This window comes from Oenanthe melanoleuca, chromosome 4, assembly GCF_029582105.1.
Source record: "Oenanthe melanoleuca isolate GR-GAL-2019-014 chromosome 4, OMel1.0, whole genome shotgun sequence".
Lineage (NCBI taxonomy): Eukaryota > Metazoa > Chordata > Aves > Passeriformes > Muscicapidae > Oenanthe > Oenanthe melanoleuca.
Window position 1 is genome coordinate 19894197 of NC_079337.1, and position 24047 is coordinate 19918243.

Here is a 24047-nt window from a genome sequence, read left to right on the forward strand (position 1 = left end):
AGGGGATTATGATGTGCAAATGATGTAGGAGAGGACATAAATCAGAGGTGTATTTACATGCAAGCAACAGAGTGACACCCTGTTCCAAATTATCTTTGTAAGAAGTGCTGACAATATTCTTAAGTCAGTCAAGGACCTTAACACTGATTTTTATGTAGAAGGTGTGCAATTAGTGTGGTGAAGGCAGTGGCAGAAAAACTGCCAAATGGGGAAAATATAATGAGGCTTTACTGATGCATACTGCACCTTTCTAAAGGGTTAGCTTCAGCAACAGTAGAAACATCCATGAGAGGAAAGGCAGAAGCAACCATAGAGGTGGTCTGGACACTGCAAGGGAAACCTGTGGCTCAGAATTTGCTGTTTGCATTTGGAAATCTGGACTTCTTTCTGGCAGTGAAGTGGAATTTGATCTGTCTTTCTGGCAGTGAAGTGGAATTTGATCCTTCACATAGCACCAAGATGTATACACTCAGGGAGCTGAAGAAATGCATAGAAATTCTGAATGACAGGAACTTTGAAGGAAAATTTGCAGTGAAAGCAGTCATTTAATTGAACAGAAGTTGAGCAGGTAGGAGCTTTTTGTTTAATGTGAGATTCTTTTCTAAACATCTACTTTGAAAAGGCATATAGCTGTTGCCTTTCAACTAAATTGGACTAGTGTTTTGATGCCCCATAGTTTTATGCACCACTGGAGCAGAAATGAAAGCTGTCAATAATGAGCTTGGCCATACAGGTATATGCCCACATACATTCTAATCTTTATAAAAAACCTATTCCATACTTCACTGCTGGGAGGTGAAATGAAACTAGTGACAGAAAACATATGAACCTTCCAGAGCCTGTGTGCTACAACTCACATTTCTTCTTATCAGGGAAGAAATCCTATTTTGTTTTATATTCTAAGAACAGAGAAAAAAAGAGTTCAAATACTAAACACATTCAGTGTTCCTGTCAGTGCCAGACTTCTGCACTGGAGGACTTCTGTGTGAAAAGAAATCTAAAGCTATTGTTCTCTGGCAGTCCTGCTTGTCATTCACTCTGCTTCAATAAAAGAGAAAAGAATGTAAAAAGTGGCAACTTCTTCAAGTGTGCAAATGATGCCTCTCATTGGCAGTAGGTTTTTGGCTGGGATTCATGTAGGCACCAAAGCTAGGGCCAGCCAACACTCAGCATGTTTGTTTATTACATTATATACACTGGAAACATATGGTCCCTGTAGTTTGTTGCTTTCTGAAGGGACTGGCTTGTACTCTTCCAGAATTAGATGAAAGCATATGAAGAAGATCACAGAGGAACACAGATTGCGACAGACAATCACAAATCTGTGACTGACACAGATGAAATGCACCTTTATACCATAAACCACCAGAATTCAAGTCTATTGAACTTTCCTCTTAAAGAAGTACATATTTGAAAATGCAATTACCATGGATTTTAGTAGTTGTTTTATTATTATTTGCATGAAGCAGACTTGAAGTACCTCATGCATTTAGTTTTTGTGTGATTAATGTTGTCATGTGTGGTCCATGGAAGACAAGTGAAGCTCTCTCAACTCCCCACTGTAAGTCTTTCTTTCAGTAGTATTTCTAGCCCTTAAATGATACTAGATGTCAGACTAAAGAGTTACAGAATTGTGCATAAATGTAGATGTAAAGGGAGAGTCATAGTCTACTCTTGGGAAATACATGAGATGTGATTATTGATAAAATTTCATAATATTTCATAATGATACTTTTAAAACAACATATAGAAATAAGGACATCAGCCTCTCACCTTCAGTTTAAAAAGAAATAAAATACTTATTTTTTTAGGGGATGTAGGAGCACAAAATAATTTCTAGTGTGAGTGACAGCTATTTCAAGAGTTATTTTGAATTTCTGCATTGTTCCTACCAAAGAGGTTATTTGAGCAGGGGGCTCAGTGTGTTGAGTATATGTCCATAAATATGTGTATGGACACAGCTGGTCTACCACACATTTGTCCAGATGCACAGTAACTTGGCAGTTTGAGGGTTTTAAAGAATGAGCTATTAGAATTCAAAGCACTTTGGCAAATTATCATGTTAAATTCCATGACTCTGAACCTGGCAACCAGATTTGTCACCTGCACGTGGCTGTGAGTCCAGCACACATTTACCACGGAGCTTGTTCTAGTTAAGATCCTATTAGCTGAATTACTTTGTAGCAAATTATAAACATCACCATGATTAGAGGCACCAAACATCTCCCTGGTAATTTCTGCAGAGCAGTGGCTCTGAGCATCAAAGCTACCATTGCAATTAGGAGGAAATTGGGTTGCTGCACTGTATTGACAAGCAGCACTATGAATAGCACAGGTGTGAATACCTGCTCTCCTGGGGAAAGCCAAACACAGCAGAAAGGGAGTCTCCATGGATCACACATGAGCTAACTGAAGGGACTGGTAATTTAAGCTACTTCCAAAGCAAATGAAATCAGACAAATGGTGAGGTGGGTTTCACAACTCTTTAGGATGTTTCTATTTCATAATTTGCCACATGTGTGTAAACACCTGGGCTCCATTGGAAATGACAGTGGCTGTGAGAGTGGCATCCAAGGGCTAAATTTGGCCTGGCATGTAGTAAGTGACATAACTACACCTGGGATAAAAGTGTTAGGAATACAAAATGCATCTCTCTAATAATTCCATCTTGCTTTTTCTGCTTCACTACTGTCAGGGTACCTGCTGGAGTAGGAATCTCCTTGACACAGAGCAGATAAATAATGTTGTTCTCATAAATGAGCTATTTAGAGTGCCTTGTTACACTATGGTTTGGTTTTGTTGCTTTTTTTTTAATTTGGGCTATTCTGAGCATCTGTTTGCCATTTTGTAAATTACTGCAGTGACTTTCAGGTAAGTTTGCTAAAGATGTATGTGGCAATTGTTAGCTAAATCTGGTTAATGTCTTTGAAGAAAATATGAGAAAAAGTTGAGTTTGTGCTAACCTAGCAGGAGGGCATGGCTGGGGGTATCAGTGTTTGCTGTTGTCCAGAGAGCCAAAAATCTCTGCCAGACTTTTTGTAGCTATTTCCTTTACTTTTGAACTTTTTTCCCTGTGAAAATGCCTACTTTAAATGAACAAACTGATTAGGAAAACTGTTAGCAACTTCCTTCCATCTTCCACCCAAACCCAGATAATGGATAAGGAAGCCTACTCTACAAGGAAAGGCTGAGAGAACTGAGTTTGTACAGCCTTGAGAAAAGGTTTGGGGGAGGTTTTAACACCATTCAAGTATTCAAAGGGTGCCCAGAAAGGAAATGGATGCTCCCTTTCTACGAGTCGTGTGAAAAGGCAAGGAGTAATGGGTCCAGGTTATTCCCAGGGACATTCCAGTTGGACAAGAGGAAAATTTTTCACTATGAGAACAAGTAACCATTAGAATAATCTTCCCTGGGAAGGGATGGTTTCCTTGATGCTGGACAATTTTAAAATTCAGCTGGACAGGGTGCTTGTCTAGGCCCATCTGTCTAGAACATGCTTTTTGCTGGGAAAGGTTGGACCTAATGATCTGTGAGTAGCCTTCCAAACTGACTTTCCATGGCTGTATGGTTCTGTTGTTACTCGTGCCCTATCCCTATACAACTCACCACCTTGTTTCTTCATTTGCTGTAATCTCCAATTTTAAATACATTTCTTTTCCAGATCTTGAATCAGGGAGCTGCTTATTGCAGATCTACAATTAGGGAACTCAGTATTGTCTGAGTAGGAATGCAGAGAAAAATGTGGAAGGCTTATTTCTTTATTTTATCAGTCTACATTACTACATTTATATAATTTTTCTTAAATCTTGATTTTGAGAACAGTAGTTTTCATTTTTCCCTGTAAGTCAGGAAGTATGAATTTTCACAAGGGCATTTGAAGTGAAACAGATTATAAAAAAACAGTAACTATTATCTGATGGTTTTAATCCTTAGTATAATGCCAGTGAGATTAAAAAAAAACCCTCCTCCAGCCCTGATACAAACACTGATACAAGATATGTAGCAAATGAGCCTAATGTGTTTCTATTTTGTCTTAGATCTCTTACTGTACAGGATCGGTGTTTTAACTCACATTTGTACTTCTGCTGATAAGAGAGTACTTTAGAGTGAGCATTTTACATGTGACAGCTGCCTTCAAGGACAAACACAAAGGCTTGTCCTAGGTCTCAGCACGCTGATGTTATGCTGCAAAAAAACATCAGGAAATTGTGAAGAAATAAATAACTGGAGCCCCATCATTATGATAGTTAATGGCTTTAGGGATGGCACTAAAGCAGACAATATGGTCAGAATGAAGCCTCCATCTGTGTTGCTGCTGTCAAGGGAAATAGTTTTACATCATTTCTTATCTCTCTTTTGGTCCCTGTGACAAGTAGTCCGTGAGGTGTTCAGACCCTGCACTGAGCTAACTAATGAAAGATGATAGGATGGGAATTGATAAGTGAATTTACCTTGACTGTAAACCCTGCAACGTTAGATGGCAACTCCCACTCTTATCCTTTTTATAATCTTTCTTTTAGTATGGTGGCCCTGAAAACCTTCATGCACAACTCAGAAATGTCATTTTCACAGTGATTCAGAAGTGATCAGAAAGGCAACCAAAATGACATAGAGAGCATGGCTAAATTAATGGGCTGTCAAAAAGTATTCTCACTTGGAAGGATTTCAGGCTTCTCTCAGATCTGATGTTAACCCAGAAAAAATCTTGACAAAACTGAATTCTATTAATTTTCAATAGAAAAGTTGGACTTTTTTTATTAAAAGTTTGCAATATGTTTTTTGTCTCATAATTAGATGTTTGTGTTTATTCCCTATTCTGGGGGCAGGCAAACCCCAGCACAGTTCTGATGCCTGATGCCAGAGAGAGGTCAAGAGGGTCACTCATGTGAGTGAAGTAATATACAAGCTAAAATGTGAGCACAGTGGGAGACACAGTTTAATGATCACTCTGAGTAAGAACTTTAAATGCTCATTTGAAATGGTCCAAGCTGTCTGCAAAACAAAACAAAAAAAATCAACAACCCAGCTAATTAAACAAACATCCCTTGATAAGGAGCTCTTGCCTCAACAAGGCTGAGTGGCAAGGTTGCTGATATATCTGAAAATTACTGAATAAAAAGTATTTTGTAGCTAAGGTCTTACAATAATTTTAGGCACCAATTAAATTACAGAGAAATAAAATCTCACCAAGCAAGGAAAAAACTAACTATTTAAAACTACGTTTCTATTTTTTAAATTAGGTTTATATTTTAAAATCTTTCAGTTGGTCTAACTTGGTGTATTTTGTTTCAGATATAATCTTCTGGTTTGGGAGTGTAATTCAGGGTTATTCCTTTTTACAAGACCACTCTTGTGATTCTATAAAGGTAGTAGAGCACGATCCTGCTTTTGAACTGACTTGATGGTGTCAAGAAGTGATGGCTTAATCCTTCCTCTTCTGAAATCTGTGTTTTGACTTCCTGCATTTCTAACTCTCATCACTTTATTTTCTTAATTTTCATGGTGCATAGTGTTGTGTCCTACATGCTCTGCAATATTCAAGCTCAGAGCCAATGTCATTGAATTATAGCAAAGAGCTCATGTCCTTTTAAATCCTTAAGCCTGGTTGGTTGTGTAAACTCTGAGAGTTTGCTTCACAGTTTTGAAAATTGTATATAATATCCAAGCCATGAATCATGTCTTTCTCTAACTCCAGTCACCAGAAGGACAGCCAGGCTTGCATGCACATGGATTGTGGATGGGGTGAGCTCCTGTCTAGGGTGACTCTGAAGAGAACAGAGAAAACTAGCTGAGACTTTACAGATGCACAGCAGTTTATAAAACAAAGTGACAAGAGTCCTATCAAATATCATCAAGTAAGTATCAGTTTCTACAGGTTCATAAATAGAGACTTAAACTTGTTCACCTTGATCTAGGTCACCTAACTGAACATAAATTTAAAAGGTGGCCTGTTTGCCTTTTCTTTAATAAAGAAAGTTGTGTATGGGGCCAAATTTTGAAGAAATGTCTAAGGTTCTCTTACTCATTTGATGTTGGTGTGAGGGAGAGGAATTGAGAACAGAACAAAGAGATCTGTAAACTTGAGCAATTAAATAAACTCATTAATCATTCATGCTGTGAATCAGGGCATATTATCTAAGGTTTTTCGGGTAAAGGACCAGAGCTAGATCTTTGTCATACATTTTAATTTTTCTTTCTTTTCAATAGTGAAAGTGAAAATTAGAAGTAAATGTTGTCTTGAAATTATTTGCTAAAAAAGAAAAGAAAAAAAAAATTGGGGGGAAAATCCCCCAAACAGTATTTTGGAAAAACATCCAACTAGAATCTTTCATATACACAGAGATTTTTTTTCCCATTCTTGAGGGTGGGAGAACAAGGGGTGCATATATTCTGAATTTCTGGACTAGAGTTTGTGAGAAGTTACTAGCTCTCAGTAAATGAAAATCTGCTGCTCCCTTGTCTCCACAAATAGAGTAAGGGAGTAGGAGTTTATAGTCTCCCAAACCTTGTATTTTGGGAGAATGAGTCAGTCCTCCTACAAATGTCAAAACAATTAGGGATGAGTGTTTTACAGTGAATTTTCTGGGTAATAAAGGACACTTATTTGATGTAAGCATGGAAGAATTAGTTTGCACACTTTAACATATGGTTTGACTGACCACAATATACAGAGAAATGATTGAGCACTATAGGTAGAGGTTAGTTCTATCTCTGAAACCAAGGAGGCTGTAAGCAGTTTGCAGTTGAGTCTGATCTATGTTCTATTCAAAGACGGTAATGCTTAAGTCATATCTGTCAAATTTAAAGAAATGTCTTTGTGCTGCTTCTAGTTCACCTCTTGCAATATGATTAGATGTGTGCTTTGTCTCATTTTGAAGTGTATCCCTTCAACAGTGGCAATTCTGCAAGGTGGCAGATAATGAATCATTAAAACACGTAAGTTTACAGACAAATTGGATAAGGACCACAAAGCTACCAACTTCTGCCAGAAAATAAACCAGATTGTCTCCTTGCAATTCTGAGCTCTGAAAGAAGCAGTTGTGCACCTGCCTTGCTGTTTCCCTGTCTTTGTGCTTTCTCATTCTATAATGATTTTTGCTGTAAGCCATGGGATGTTTAGTTTCTCCAGTTTCATTGTGGCTTGGATCCACACCCCCAGTCTGGGTGATGGAGCTCTGCATGGGTGTGATGAAGGCTTCTGGGAAGGTGGAATGAGACCTGGCTGTATGTTTCAAGCTCCAGCCATACCACCCACAGGCACTCACACTGTGTGCTGAGACTGCTGCAGGAAGATGCATAAACCACATAAACCAGCTTCTGTCTGAGCTTTCCTTGTGTAAGACTGCAGGCACAGGCTCAGTAAAGAGAGATGAGAACAGATACTCTGCTTCCAGTGCTCATAAGAGGGACAAAATTATTCTGAGGCCTCGACAAATTTTTTGTATAGTGTAAGTAAGGTTTAAAAGTAATTTGCTTTTCACATGTCCAGAAATGTCAGCCAAGACTTGCATGACCTGAATCTCCTGATTAAAAATAATTATATGCTTTGGTTTAACATTTCTTTTCAAACACTTTGGATGTTTTCTGCTTTGTCTTGCAATGCATTTATTTTGTTTGGAATACTGTATTTTTCTGTATTTTTCATAACTACTTTTGGATATTAGATTTTATGCCATGTTCCACCCTTCTCCCTTTTCTTCTGACTTTTAAATCTTAAGACACTATCTCTCCATCAGCATTCACTTAAAACCTGCTTTAATGTTCACAGAAGTAGCTTTCTAAGGTGTCTATGAGAAAGGCAACTTTTATATCACTAACTTCTGTAGAATCAGGTTTTACATTATATGCAATATTTGTTTAAGTCAAAACAAAAAATGTTCCATTCTTAACCTTTAGAGGAGTAGAAATCCAGTGATCTTCATGTTGTAAAACAGCACCATAAAGTTACCTGGATGTTTTTTAATTTTAGATACACACTTATAAATAGTCAATGTGTAACCTAGATACAGATTCCTGTAGTGTGTATTTCATTTAATTGAACAAGGTAGCCTACTCCTACTGTGAAGAATATCCACTAAACTGTATTTATCCAACTATTTAAAAAATACCAGCCCAGGCAACAACAAACAAACTCAAAGTGTGCATAGTCTAAATATAGAACAATCACAGAATCATTTTGGTTGGAAAGGACCTGTGAGATCATTGAGTCCAACCTTTGACCAATCCCCACCATGCCATCTAGGCCATGGCACTGAGTGCCACACCCTGTCTTTTCTTTAACACCTCCAGGGATGGTGACTCCACCACCTCTCTGGGCAGCCCATTCCAATGTCTAACCACCCTATCTGTGCAGATATTCCTCCTGATGTCCAACTTACACCTTCTCTGGGGAAGCTTTAGGACATCTCCTCTTGTCTCCAGTGGTCTGGGAGAAGAGGCTGGCCCTTACATGGCTACAGACCCATCTCAGGCAAGTGTAGAGAGCAAAAGGGTCACCCCTCCTCTCCTCCAGCTCCCTCAGCTGCTTCTCACAGGACCTGTGCTCCAGACCCTTCCCTAAATTTACTGCCCTTCTCTGGACACACTACAGCACCTCAGTGTCCTTCTTTGGCTGAGAGCATATTAAGCATAGTCTATAAGCATTTTTGTGAGTTACTCTGTGTTGGTTGGAATATTTTGTGTGGTTTTGGATAATAAAAGCACCAATCTTTTTAGATACTCAAAAAAAGAAAAAAATTTTCGTAGTGATTTTGGAAATGATTAACATAGAAGATAAAGGTGATATTGAAAGTTTCAGTGGGAGAAACAAAATAAAACAGAAACGAAAGGAGTATATACTAGAAGACAAAGCAATTGATTTTAATTGATTTTTCATAAAGTTGGGTTTTGTTTGAGATGAAAAAACATCTTTAAAAGAGACCAGGATAAGAAGGCATCTGAATGCACTGAATGGATTACATTTTTTCTGACAGAAAAGGGAATGGTTCTGGTTTAGGTTTGTCTGAGTAAATATAGAGATATCATTTTGCTTCCTGCTACTTAATGTTACTCTAGTGCTTTCTCAAAAAGGTATTTTCTTTTGTTGGATATGTAAGTAGAAACTCAGTGGCCACATATTTGGCTTTTGTAAGAAAAAAAGAGAAACAACGGGTGAGATATTGCTTTTAGGTATCTGCGAAAGAAATTAAATATGTCCTCTAATTTCTAAAGCCTTTGGGCACTGAAATATGGCATAATTAATTTTAATTCTTTGACTTAATACAGAAATAAAACAACTTTAATACCATGGTTAGCAGACATTACAACTCACATGGGTTTATATCTTCTGAGTGAACTCTTATTCTTTTTTTCAGTGATGTGCTTAAATTTGATCTGGTTCCCCACATCTATTATTTAAGTTTGATACACAACAATAAAATACCCTACCAAAAAAATGTCTCACATATATCTTGGCTTTCTCATTCCTGTAATTTATTCATTTGGTAAGCCAACTTCTCTCAAGGTCATGGATTTAAAAACAACCCACCAAATAAAAGCTCCCAACAACAACAGAAATGCCCACAACAAAACCAGCAAGGACCAAACAATATTTGGCTCAGGTTTGTTTTTGCTGGGTTACACCATAAGTCTTATGTAGGCTTTATTTGTTTTAAATTTCGTGCCTAACAACTTCCTAGCCAAACAACCTTGACAGTGTCTCCTTAATGCATTCATAGCAACATGCAGAGACATCACAGCGAATTTATTTACATCTCTGAGTATTTCAGAGGCCTACAGCTTCTCCACAAAAATCTGTGCTGAACTTCAGAATAAGCTTTACTGTCCATTTGGATTGATTGATTGATTGATGGGCCTGTGAGCCCAGTTACTCTTCTGACAAGCTGCACTCACAGGAGCTTAGTCTGGGTAAATAAACAGGGCAGTGAAGTGAGAAGTGTGTGACTTTGTAGTATGCTCTGTGCAAGCAGACTATTGTTTAACCTCAAGATTACCTAGAATATATCAGATTGGCACTTGTTGGAGCTGGACATCACTTAACCTTGCACAGTGGAATAGAGAGAACAGTTGCTGATTGCTTTGAAATGAGCTTGTGTTAGCCAAGCTATTAAATGATAATACAAGATTGAGAAAGAATTTGAATTCATGAACTCATCAGACATTATTTAGATGTAAGTTTTTTCATTAACATTTTTATTTGCCAACCATATTGTTTTGCTTTTCATGTGCACTACAGACAGGTTCCATTTCTTTATGTGTCAGCAATCATTGGTGTCATGGTTAATACTAATCTTGGACTCATAATGACTCTTTCCATCTTCAGGTCTGCTATGAGCAGTCTGGAATCTTTGACTGGGCTAATCTGTGAGCTCCTTTTAGGCAGTGCCATAAAAATGTAAAATTCCTGCTGTGTTTAATTAAAACAGAAGCATCAGTATCTCTTATGTACAACTAATGGCATTTTCTTTTAAATTAGGAAGAAGATATAGCAAAGATGGTCCAGATTCTCAAATGATAATTTACATTTATTAAGGGTCTGGCACAGTGAGTCTGACTATGGAATTATGATTGCATTTATTTTTTAGTTAATGCACACAGTTTGAATTAGGTACTTCAGCCATTGCACTGTTTCAGTAATGAACATCATCATTGATAACTACAAATTACAGCTCCAAATAAAAGACACATTCGTATCCTTCTTCAGGCTTTATTAAATTTTTCTGACATTTAGAAAGCACAGTTTGCTTTCCTACTGTTATGCATTAGAGTTTTAGGAGAGCTCAAATTGAATATATTTGAGCTGTGCATAATCATGATTTGGGGAGCAATATATTCGGGGAATCAATTTAGAAGTAATTCTTCTGAATGGCATCCTTCAAATGAGGGTGTGCTTTCACTGTGTGTCAAAGATCCAGCTTTGCTTTTTCTTCTTGCCATTGCCAGAATTACTTCTCTGCTCTTTTCCTAAAGTGTGCAGCATGCAGAATTTTCCTTGGCATTTGCCTTTTCTGCTCAGGGCTCATTCCCTTTCAATGAGATGTCCTCACAGCACCATAAAGTACTTTGGGAGATAAGATTTGGTAGAGATACAAACCAGTAGGGGAATCTCTAAGCACTTAGCCCATTACCTGGGGAGTGCAGAGGAAATAATTCCAGCTAAGGCAAGCAATGGAAGGACCCCTGTGGCATGGCAGATGCAGTTTAAAGTTGATTATTGCTCATAAAGGAGAATAACTGAAGTTAAAACTTTATTTGCTGAACTTATGCAATTTCTTGGGGCCAAAACATTTTCAGAGGGGTGCTGTAAGTGCACCTAGAAAAAGTTCATATGTTACTTTAGATTGTTTCAAGACTCCCAACTAACTGGTCACAAGGTCAAGAAATTACAAGATCAGTCTATATTCTCTGTTCTTTTTGAACCAGACAGGCTGTATCAATAAAGAGATTGTTATGCAGAGACTTGTGAGTTAAACCATTTATATTCACAGAAGAGAACTTGATTCTTGAGAAGTCATCTGGTTTATTGCTTCTGCCTCGGAATAAGGCCAGTAGTGTGTCAGATGCTGACAGACACTTGTCCTATATTTTATTTGAAATGCATGATAATGGGGGCTTTATATCTTTCTCACATCAGCTCTTCTATTGGTTCACTGTCCTTGTCTATAAAGAGCTTTCCTGGAAGTACCCTTATATCTTCTTTTCTGAAGTTCAAGCCTATTTTGTACTACATTCTGTCCCTCATAAGTATCTAGAGCCATCCATTCCCTTTTCTTTTTTACACTATGCCTTCACAGTCTAGTAATATCCTTCCTTTCACACTTTTCTTTTTTGGACTAAAATCCAGCTCTTTCACTTCTTCCTTGTGGGTTCATATTTTCTTTTCAGTACTTTGTTTGTCACCCTCTGTGCATGTGCATCCCTGTTATTCAGTGTGCCCAAAGCAAGGTACAGTGCTTAAATTTCACTCTGCTTGTGCTATAGGGTGCAAGAAGGCATTTCAAGTTTCTTGCAGCTGCCAGTGATGGTGTTTGTCTCATTCCATGGTCTGAGTGTTGATTTATGTTCACCTTGTACCCCACGATGCTTCTGCCTCATTGCTTGTCACCCTCAGCTGAGAATTTTTGCCTAATGGTATCATTAAATTGTCCTGTTTGAACTGAATTCTGATTTTTCTCAAATCGCTTATCTAGATTCTCAGCAATGCAAATCCTGTTCTCTAGCATGTGTGTTGTTGCTTAATGTGACACTGTGTGGAGACTCAGTATTCCACTACTGTTATTTAAAGAGAAAATGAGGGAAAAAAAACAAACCAAAACCCTTTGAATTTGGCAGAGATAGGCTGAACAGGTGAGGCTGGCTGTTGAAACCAGCAGTAGCTCAGACTGCCAGTCTATTTTAACAACTGAGTAAATCAGCTGCTGCTGAGCAAGGGGAGAAGGGAAGCAGCCAAGTGTGCAAGCCCAGTCTGCTGTTGCAGCTTTGGTCTGGTGGTATAGAAAATAAAATGTGCAAGAGAAGGCCAGGAGATATTTATTACTTTTCATTAGAATCAAAGTGATTACCAATTTAATCCTATTAGGGTGATAATAATGAAAATAGATAATATTTTGCACTCATTTGAACATTAATTTAATTAACCCCCTGAAAAGTATGCAGTGGAAGAGGATTTGTGGAGAGATTCTGAACTGTGAGGATATGCCATAAATTACAACTGAAGTTAATTTTACTTGCTGAAAAGAAATTATTGGGGTACTCATTTTTTAAGGCAATGATCTTAGTTATTACTGCAGTTCACTTGTTAATTAAAATACCTTTGAGAAAATTTTATATCATCACAGTTTAAAATGTGTAATTTTTTTCTAGTTTCTTATGTATTTCTCTGCATTTTTATCAGTAAAGGAATCTGCTGATTTTTCTTTGTTCATTGTAGGGACCATAAATACTGAAACTTGTCAAACAACAAAAATCTCTTCCAGAAGACCACTGAAGAAGTGGTGGCTAATATACAAATCAACAAACATTATTGATAGTTTGTTATGGAATAAATAGTAATTTTGAAAAGCTGCTCCCACTCATTTGAATTAAAAAGAGTTTTTGCTTGTCTCATGAAGCCTGGATTAAATTTTCTAAGGGGTTCTGCCATCTGCCCTCGGTGAGTGGCATCACTCAGGCATCATGTCTTTTGGCCAACCTGACCCATTTTCCTCCTGCTCTTTCCCAGAACTTTTTCTCCTTTCCATGCTTTCCCCACAGCAGTGCTGGCTGTGTGTGCCTGACACACTGGCATATCCATGCAGCCCAGGCTGTGCTGATCTTTTTCCCTGGTAAGAATGGGGGCAGACTGGTGGTCTGTTCAACCTGGAAAGTGATCTCCAGCAGTGTCCACAAGCAGGCATGGTAGAGAAGTATAGGGCAGTCATGTACACTTTTCTGCTTCTTTCTAAATCTCTAGCTGAGTTCAGCTGAGAAATTTCCTGGCCTTTTCATTGTTCAATTAGTAGTCTGCTCTGGATCTTTCTTCTCTTTACTTCTGCTGTTTTCCCCTGACCCCTAAAAACGCCATCCTGTTGTAGATATCTACTACCTGATGCATGGAACCACCCCATCCTGTTTGTTTTGTCTGTTTTTTCTGCCTTGTTGGACAGCCTGTGTTTTATCCAAAATTTTAAAGATTTATATATCTGCAAACCATCAGCCTCTTTCATGACAGAATGATCATCATTAATCCCTTGTCTGGAAGCTGCATTAAATTTGACAATAGCTACAAAACTTTAGTAAAGCGTATCACCCAGATCAATCTTGTCCACATGCTTGTTCAAATTTGTTCCAAGAACCCTCATGAGGTTTTTAAGGTGGGATTTCTGTTTAGGGAATCCACATTAGGTCTTCCCAAGTTTACCGGATTTATCCAAATGTCATCAGATCTGTATCGGAAGACAAACACTCAAAGATATATAGCTGAATCTCTATACTATTAAAATGTATATTTATACATTTATTAAAATGTATATGTAGCTGAATCTCTATACTATTAAAAAAAAAATAATTATTGGCCTTAGACACTTGCCAGGCTTAGAGTGCAGTAGCTCATGATGTTCCTCCTCCACCCTGCCCCAAACCCATATTTTAAAACTGGAGATACATTTGACACCTTTCAGCCTTCATGTACAAAAATGTTGGCTCTGAAGTTCTCTGAGGAAGATTCTCTAGTAGAGGTTTGCTCAGGAGGCTCTAGAAGAAGGGATTGATGCTTCATTAGAGGACAGTTGTTGACCTATAAATTATTTACCTCTTCTTAGAGTTCCATGCAAAGTATTTATGTGGCATTTCCCCTGAGTAAATGATCACTGATGTAACCCCAAACAATTGGGTTTTCTGTCAGCACATTTGTCCTTTCACTGGAGATAGTAACACAAAGCCATTATCATATAGTTTAGGCCTGGAATTTAAAACCATGCAGATTCTTGGGTCTTTCCTGAGATGGTTGGTTAACTGATGAGGTTTACCTCTATACTGTCATAAACATCTTGATCTATTCTGACAGCAGCACTGTTTACTATTTCTTCATTGAATATTTTGTCGTGGCATTACAGTACTCCAGTGATTGTTTTCCTGTCACCAGGTTTTTGATATGCTTAGTAAATCAGTGCCTTTATTTAGAGATAGACATTCCCAGTTTATTTTTAGCCTTCAAGCATTTGTGTAGATGTGTTTACCTCTGTGTTGATTCTTTGCTTGGTTCTCCTTAAGTGTCACTCCATTTGCATATTATTTCCTCTTTGTTTTAAACTTGCAACCTAGAGATGAAGATTTTTAGCATATTCTTTCTTCCAAGTATCTTCCCAAATCATGTGTTCTTATTCATACAGCAGCCTTTCCTTATTGGTCATTTTTCACTGAGACCCTTCCTGGTTTCAAGTAAAAGCAGTTTAATTTCTTTACTGTTTAGCATCAGTATCTTCCCTTTGGAGTCCTTTTCTCCTCTCATTTTTGTCCCCACTGTGCAGACAGCAGGTAAGAGATAAAAAGAAGCCTGAATACTGTGGAAATCAGGTCACATAAATAAAAGGAAATGCAATATTAACTGCAAAATTTATTTTAATTGAGCATAATGAAGATAAAAAATGAGCAGAAGTAATACCATAGGTGTCACAATTTCTGCTAATTCCGGAAAATTTATCTCCACCAGATAAAAACCTTTAAAAAAAAGGTATGATAAAAGAAAAAAGCAAACCACAAAGTTTCTGTGAAACTGTAGATATCTCAGCATCTCATAAGGCACGGACACTCTAATTCAACAAGGTTCTTAAGCTCCTGCTTAATTTAGAAGGCTGAGATGATTTCAAGAGTATTCTGCTATACACTTAAGTTTAATGCATATTTAAGTATTTAAGTAAAGCAGGTTCCTCCTGGAATGAGCTGGATAGAGAAACGAGCTTGAAAAATGATGAAAAACATGGGCAAGAAGCTTCTAGAGATATCCCACTTGACTGAACATAAAGCATGAAGGGAACAAACTGTAGAATATAAATTACTATAAAGAAACCACTTTGGCACCAAAAAAAAAGGTATTTCAGCTTGTGAATTAGTTGATGGAAAAGATGTAAACTAGATTAGATTATGTAGTAACTAATTATGCCCAGAAAAAGAGTATATATACAGAAGGATTGCAAGCCAGTATAATGGTAAATAACTCATATATCTAACTTAAAAAATTAATAAGCAAGGACTTTATAACATACAAGCTATGTGAAATATATATGGAGTGTATTATTAATGGTACTTTCCCACAAGGTGCATAAAACTTTTATTGTGCAATAATTCTCATTGTAGAAACTTGTTTCTTCTTATACATTTTGTTCTCTGAGGTCCAGCAGATATTGCCATTATTTTGATTATTGTCTTATCTGTCCTACTGCAGAATTAAGATCTAAAAGTCTTCAATGGATCCAGTGGAATCAACAGTTTTGACTACACGAGGATAACAGTAAAAGTTGCCCCAAATAAAGATCAGAGATAATTTAAATAATCACCAGAGAAGTTGTCTTGCACACATAAATAAATAGATAAATAGAAACAATGTAATGGCCCTTATTTTACAAGAAATTCTTGTATAACAGAAAATTCACATTAAGGGGTGCTAACTTTACATATTTGCTAAGCTTTTTTTAATCTAGAGGTATATGGGACCATAACTTCATGGCTCTCTTTCCTCACAAGAGAAGGTTTTCTGGTAAAATTGCTGGAAAAATATACAGTAAACCAGTTTGAGCTTTGCATAAGTCATGTAAATGCTTGTACAGGAAAAGAACAAAATACATGTGTTATAAAAGTATTAGTGCCTCACTAGGCAAGGAGATTCTTGGAGCTGCCCTTGGCCTTTAGGGGACTCTTGTCACTTAATCTTCTTTCCACCAAAAAAGCTTCCCCTTAAAAATAATCAAAATTGTGTAAACTGTTTCTGCACATCACTGGAAGCTGCAGCTTTGTCTTGAGAGATAAGACATGACTTCCCACAAACATCTGTCTCCCTCTGAAGAACAAATCCTCATAAGTAGAAAATAAACTCTGGCCTTCAACATAAGGGATTACAGGCAAAATCCAGACAAAAAATCCTCTTTCTGTCATCTTTCTGAGTAGAGAACTACTAAAATACCATGTGCAGTTTGGTTTTGTGCTTGTTTTGTCTCACATGTGTACTAGTGGTCTTTGAAATGTCTCTCCAACTGTAAGGTTAGTAGGCTAGGGAACAGATTTCACTGCAGGGTCAGGTGACTTAAAACTACCACAGTGTTTTATACACCACTAGAACCCTGATGAGGTTAAATTATAGGCTCATAGCTCAGAATTTTCTAGTTTGCTTTTTTTAAAAACTGGATGTTATTCATAGATTCAAATCCAATACTGTGCAGCACAGTCTTCAGCTCTTTCACTGCTCTGACTGTAATCCAATTTCTGCTCCCTTTGCATCAGTTCCATGCTTGTATCCCTTCAGCTTTTGGCATGGCTGCACAGGGCAGCTTCATTCCCAGATCCTTCAGCTGCAAAGGGACAAGGGGTGAGGCAGGGGACAAGATCTGTTCAGTACCATTTGAATACAGTCACTCATGGATCCACAGACCTTCTAGGGAACACAACACCCTTCTGCTGAGATTGGAGCAGCTGGACTCTGAGGTTCAAATTGAAGCTCTGAAGGTGTGTGCTGCTGTAATTTTAAATATTTATGATACCTGACTCAACCAGGTCCTTATTTCCATAGTCCAGCCTAAGGTCTGGCTCCCTTCTCCCCCCACACTGTCCTTGTCTGACTAGGCTGTCTTCCTCTTTTGGTAAAACAATGTGTATGCATCTGTGTCCCACCATCCCTCTTCTCTACTCTTTTTGGTTACATATGTGCCAGCTACTTCCTCTCGTAATACCAGGAGTTAAAGAAAACCAAAATCAGTTTAAAGGGGGACAGACTTGGGCAGGGATTTGGTGTAACTGTTTCAGGTTAGCTAACCAAGTTTAGAGGAACATCTAAGGACAAAAACCAGATATATCTGTTTCAGTTGTAGTGTGAAGTAGACCAAGATGTATGGCTCTGTTACTGTGAGAAATACAGAAGCAGGGAGAGATGGTTGAGAGAAGTATTTCCAGTTTATAGAAAGAAAATTGGAAAAAAACTGGAATATTGCAAAGAATGCTGTATCAGTGAGAAGATGGACTGATGGAAATAAATAATTGATACCATATAGGAGAAGGAAGAAACAGGCTTTCAAATTAATGTACTGAACCTGGTTAGAGCACTGTTTCCTCAGAAAGAAATTACTAGAAAAATTGTATGGGAGTACTTGACTCCAGGGTGAGGGGAAATTCAGAAACTGAAGCTCCTCTTAGAGGACCTGGATGAGAGGCAGAGAAGTAACAAAGAGTTATTCTGGCTTTTCACAGATTCATCAGCTTCTGGTAGATTTGAACTGGCTGCCCCCTGGATTAAGAGGAGGGTTACCAAACTTCTATCAGCTCTGCAGCAGAAGATGGGGGCAAAAATGGAATTAAAACCACACTGGAAAAGTTTGTTACAGTGCTAATACTTGACATGGTGCACTTACATTAGCAGGGAAGAGTATCTGATGATCCAAAAGGTCCCTCCTTGTTGCAGCTTCCTAAGTTCACTTCTAGAGCCTTCATAATACTTTAAGAAAATGGTACATACCAGCAAAGGGTACTGAGCAAGCTTTTAATACTGTCTAGTCTTAAAAAAATAGTTGGCTGTGTTATAACAGGAGGAAGAGAGACCATTTTATCTTCTTGCTATGTAATGATGACTTTGTGGATAAAGAAAAGGTTTTCATTGTTTTCAAGAAGCACAGTGCATCTGAAAAATGGAATTCCTACTTGGGCTTTTAGAATATTTGCATAAATGGGTAAGGTTTGGTGTGTAAAATATTACTGTCTTGTTCTTTCTTGAGAAATCCTTTCTGAAATTACAGAAAAAGGGAAATGCAATCTCTATAGGCTGAGAAGAATGCATCTTAATGGAAATAAAAGGTAGCCTAATATTCCAGGTTGAAAAGCAGCCTTTGACATAATGCTCACGAAGGAAAATGATTTATAACCTCAATAGAAACACTCTAAGAAAATACCATGCTATTAAGTCATTAATGCAAAGGCATTAATTTTACTGAAAAACGTGGTTTTTCCTGTCCTACTGAGTCACTGTTAAAACAAAGAATCAATATATTTTTGTAAACAAAGGTTGCTCACAGCATATTATCATTTGCATTAAAGATTTTCTTAGGATTCCGTATACTTCACTGGATTTTAACTCAGGTATTTACTCAAATGTAAGTCAGAAACACCTTCCCAAAAATCACTGGTATTTTACTAGTGTGAAGCAATGAGCTTGGTTTACCTTTCTGCCCCAACTTTTCTAAGTCTCCTGCTTCTGCTATCCAAACAGTGTAGCTGGTGGGCTAACCCTTACATGGGGAAAGTACATGAGGTTAGATTATTGCTCCTTTTGAAAATCACACCTAGATTCCTAGTGGCTTCAAAAAACACTTCACAACCATAAGAGTATGGAAGTTGCCAGACTAGCTGCCCCTGGCTACAGTTGTCATGTACCTGGAAACTCTCCTCTTAAAATTTAAGCAGAGCTTCCAAAGAAATTCTGCATGTTTGGAGCTGGCTTCCCCGTGTAATGTTTGGTCTGGCTACTTTTTCACTGTAGCTGTAGTGCTGATAGCAAGGACACATGCACCTTATGCTTGGCCTATTCCTGTACATGGGCAGTGTGTTGTACTCCTTTACACAGATTTGGTGCTTTTTGGTCCTATAGACAGAATCATTATACCATCATTCCAACAGCAATGGATACATTTCTATAATTGCTAGAATTAATAAAAAAGTAAAATAATTATTCATTTGCAACAGGAATGTGGAACAGGACACTATGACAAGAACAATTCTGTCTATATTATTATTTTCCATTCCTATTATTGTCTAATGCTGACTTTCTGCAGGACTTTTTATCCTTTTCAATTAAAGCCTGAAGAAGCAGAGGGATTTAAATGTTCCTGAATTACCCTGGAGATGCTTCCTGCAATTACTTAGAATTTGGTTTGCCAGTGCAGAGTGTTTTGACAGTACATTTCTGCCCAGCTGCCTTCCTTCCCTGTATCTGCCATGGCAGAGATTGCATGTTCTCTTTGCTCAGTATTTGCACCATGCACTTTGGAGTTTTAATCCAGAACAGGGTCCCTCAGTCACTGTATATCACACTGGCAAATGAATAACACCTTTCTCCAAAGAACATTGGAGAATGAACCTTTTTAATATGGTCATTTTATAAGAAGAATTACAAGATTGAAAAAGTTCATAAGTCTTTCCTGACTTTATTTCAGTATAAAAGAATTTCAAAATGAATAAATTAATAGGCCCATATTATTTTCAAAATGTATCTGAAAACATTATATTAAAAAGATTACATGAGTGGGTAGTTATTGGATGCTCCATTTATCCCTGTGCAGTTGTGAGATTTTTCAGGAAAATACTATTTTTGGAGGACACTGAAAATTTTTCATTTCAGTGATGGTGACCATTGCTTTTTTGGGAGTTGTTTGGGAGTTTTGCAAAGGTGGAATTTAGTATTTTATGTAATAGGCTTCTCTTGTATAAATCAAATTATTCCTAAGGCTTTGTAAACATACAGTTTTACAAAGAAAATACAAATCTATTGATGGCATGGAGAAGAATAATATATATACATAGAAATGAAAGAAGAGGGGGGAAAAGAATCTGTTTTTTAGTGACTCTAACTGAAACACAACCTTGTACCTGAATATGAGTTTTTGATGTTTCTATACTAGGAGGAATCTTAGTTCAGGATAGCTAATATCCTAAGCCATCCCAACAATCTGAGAAGACATGAAGTGCCACCTCTGATATTACTTCATGGTTAGAACCTCTGTCAAACTGCAGTTACTTTGTGCTGAGAAAATAATATAATTCTAGATCTGGCACAGCTGCATAAAGACAGATTAACACTGAGAGAAATCTTCCTGTCATGAAACCAAGTCAGATCTTTCTTCACCATTCCTTTATGCTGTCTTCATATAATAGATGGAAAATAATGTAAAACCAACAGTGTTTCACCCTGCTGGCTACTGACAGCTTATTAGTTTAGAGTATTCCATGCCTTCTGTGGTTTACATCTTGGATTGGTGGTCACAAGTGAGTTCAGAAGAGTAATGGTACAGATGAGTCAGGTAATGTGCAGACAGCCTGCTCTAAAACAGTCCAGTCCAATGTGTTTTATACTCTTGCTTTCTGTTGATGGCTCCTCTATTAGAGTTTAATTTATTTCAGATTCATTATTCATTTTTTCATCACTGAAAGCCAAAATGCCATAAAGAAACAGCTATGAGCTTCCATTGATTCCATCCTATCCCTTATTGCTTTCTTTCCAATGAATGACCTCTTACATTTCAGCAGAGGGCTTGTGAAGAGTAGAGACACTTTCTAAAGCAAAGGGGCATTTTCAAAACATGGAAATTAACTGAGTTGCCTGCTAGTGCAAGCAATATGACTGCTCTGCCACAGGTTTTGTGAAAACCAAACGGGTAAAAAGCCAGCATTGTTTAAACCAGTTTCTGAGAGAACAACTTTTACATACTCAGAGTTGTGTTTGTTAAGAAAAATTGCATTCAGATTGAACAGAATGAACATCCTTATCTGATGTGAACAGATAGAAGAAAGATGATTGAAACAAAGGAAGAATTTCTCCTGCAGAAAATGGCTTCTTGATCTGTGAAAACAACAGGCTCCTACTGAAGTGCAGTCAGGGCTTACAAACACATTGCCATGGTACACCAAGTTTGAAATCCCAGCTGACATTTCAAATGGCATTTAGAGTTATGACAAATGTGATTTATATGAGTCTCTCTCCAAAGCTGCCATAAAAGAACCCTGATTTGGTGACTTAGTCCAGCACCTGCAGGCAGCTTGTTTTTCTAGTTATGAAAATTGCTATCAGATCTATATGTTCTTTTCTGTACAGAGATTTTTATTTTTTTTTTAAATATTCTGTAGATTTGACTGGACTCTTAGTTTTCCAGTCAAGTTTCACCAGGATGTATGTTCTCTTAGAAAAATACCCTGTCAAACAACATTTTAGATAACCAAAGAAAATGCCTTGCAAAATGCTGATTTGGATGATTCAGAAAAAACTTGCTTCATCTCTGCAATGAAAAATTGACCCTTGTGGTTTTATAATTCAAGTAAAATGTTATTCAAATGTATTAATAATTATTGTTGCCTGAGCATAATTTATAAAATTTCTTTTCAAAAGTAAAGTAAAATCATTAATTACAGCAATCATACTTTCAGTCATGTGGCCCTTAGCAAACAATTACATTTGAGGCAGTATTTTTAATACAAAATTCAATTGCAGTTGTGATCTCAGGGTTTGACCCAAAGTCTGAGTCACTAAGGATTATACTTGAGTAAAGATGTCAATGAGAATATTTTCCCACAGATGCTTTCATTGATTTCAGTTAAATGAAGCACAGTTGTGTTTCCTGTTTCACCATGAAGTTTCTAACACCGAAAAGATGCTTTAAAGTGGGGAAATCTGGTGTACTGATTCAATCCTGGGCAAGGCCTCTCTAGTACATGTAACATTTTATAAAAGGCATTTTCTGCATAGGATGTGAGAGGGACAATGCCAGTGAAGCCAGCAGTTTTGCCTTCTCCACTGATGTTTGGTGTGCTGCCTCAGAAATGCAGTGTTTGTGTTGTTTCACTTCTATACATTAAGTAGACCCCTGACAACAGCCACAGAAGGGGAGCAGAGCTCATTTGGCTGAGTTTATGTACCCATCCTAATCTATTCAGATCCCCTTCATCCCTGCTGAGGCAAGAATGCAGAGACTAGAATATGGTTGTGCTTAGAATATTCCATCTGTATCTTCCCAATGCTACTAGCACTGTTCTTTTCCATCAAACCTGCAAACAAAAAAACCTCTAGATTTTTAGTTGAGAGAAAAGAACATAAATTCTAAAAAAAAAAAAAAAAAAATCTGGAGAATTCCTCCTTCTGCCATTATATATGTTAATTCTATCAATAATTTTGCATGTTGATTCAATGAATAAGCTACCATTGTGTCTTAAAAATGCAGAAACCAGAGACTAGTGTTGGCTACAAATTGATATGTTTAGCATGTCCTTCACAGTACTTGACCTGACCTAGGTCTGATCCTCATTTATAAGGCATAACAAAAATCTACTTAACAGATGCTCAGAGGATGCATTTTCATAGTTTCTGGGTCTCACTGGTGTTAATTTGCTTACGTTGCTGAAAGCAGGGGGGAATATGTCTGAAATGAACCATGTGCAACCAATGAGAAAAAGAAAATAGAATGAAAGAATGTGTTCATTTTGAGTTAATGAATCAGTGAGCTGATAGGGCTGCTAACTATAATACCCAATGGAAAATCACTACCTTTGCACTCACTGAGTAGCTCACCTGTGCAGTACATCAGTTCACGAGATAGCAAAGTAATTTTAAAAGTCAAGAAAGCAAAATTCTTATTTCCACTTACAGTCAAAGTGTGCAGCTTTTCCACTGTTTTGGTCAGCAAGGCTTGTGGGCATGAGGCACTGGATTTGGTAAAGGAAATATATGACTAAAATCTTGGGATAAGGTCTGTGCACTTTTGCAATATGAGACATATTATCACCAGCATCCCTATCATGAGCTAGCAAAACCTCTAGAATCAATGATTGATCTCAGCCTTGCTGGGTTTGTTCTAAAACTAAGAAAACCGTAATTTAATGTGTTTTTTAGTTTGTGGCCCTTCTTGCTAAATATAACATGGAAAACCTGAAATAAGGGGATCCCTTCAGACATTCTTCAGTACAATTATGACCTTACATAGACTCTGTGGATTTTCCTTCACCTCCTGATACTTCTGCTTCTGCTCTGAGCATTAAGATTTTTGCTGCAATAGCTCAAAGATAGAATTAGCTACATCAGGGCCAGATCATCCACTGGTGTAAATTGTTATTGCTTCAGTGAGGCCCACAGGGCTATGCTGCACTGTGTCTGCTGAGGATCTGATCCATAAAGTGTCTTGGGAGTTGCTTTTTCACTGCTCTATAAATTGCCAGAACACTGCTGTAAGCGGAAAAGTATTTAGTAAGACAAGACAACATTTTGCTTTGGATGAAGTGTTAAAAAAAACAAAAATAAGACACAAACAAACACATTTGGCAATATGTAATAGGTGTCAGATTCTAAGGATAAAGCATCTTTTTTTAAACATTCAAAGCAGGGGGGAAAGAAAGATTGATATAAAGAACAGCAGATGGACAGCTTGTACCATGTGAGACTCCAGCAGCTATCAAGTGAAATCAGTCTTACTTTTGTTAAGTTCATGGCTGTTCACCACAGAATAGAGAGGAGAGAGATGCAAAGATTGTGGCCACCATATGTCTTAATCCAGAACAGAGACATTTCCCCCTGTCCAGCTTCCAGAATCAGCTGACCCGTGAACTCCCTGACT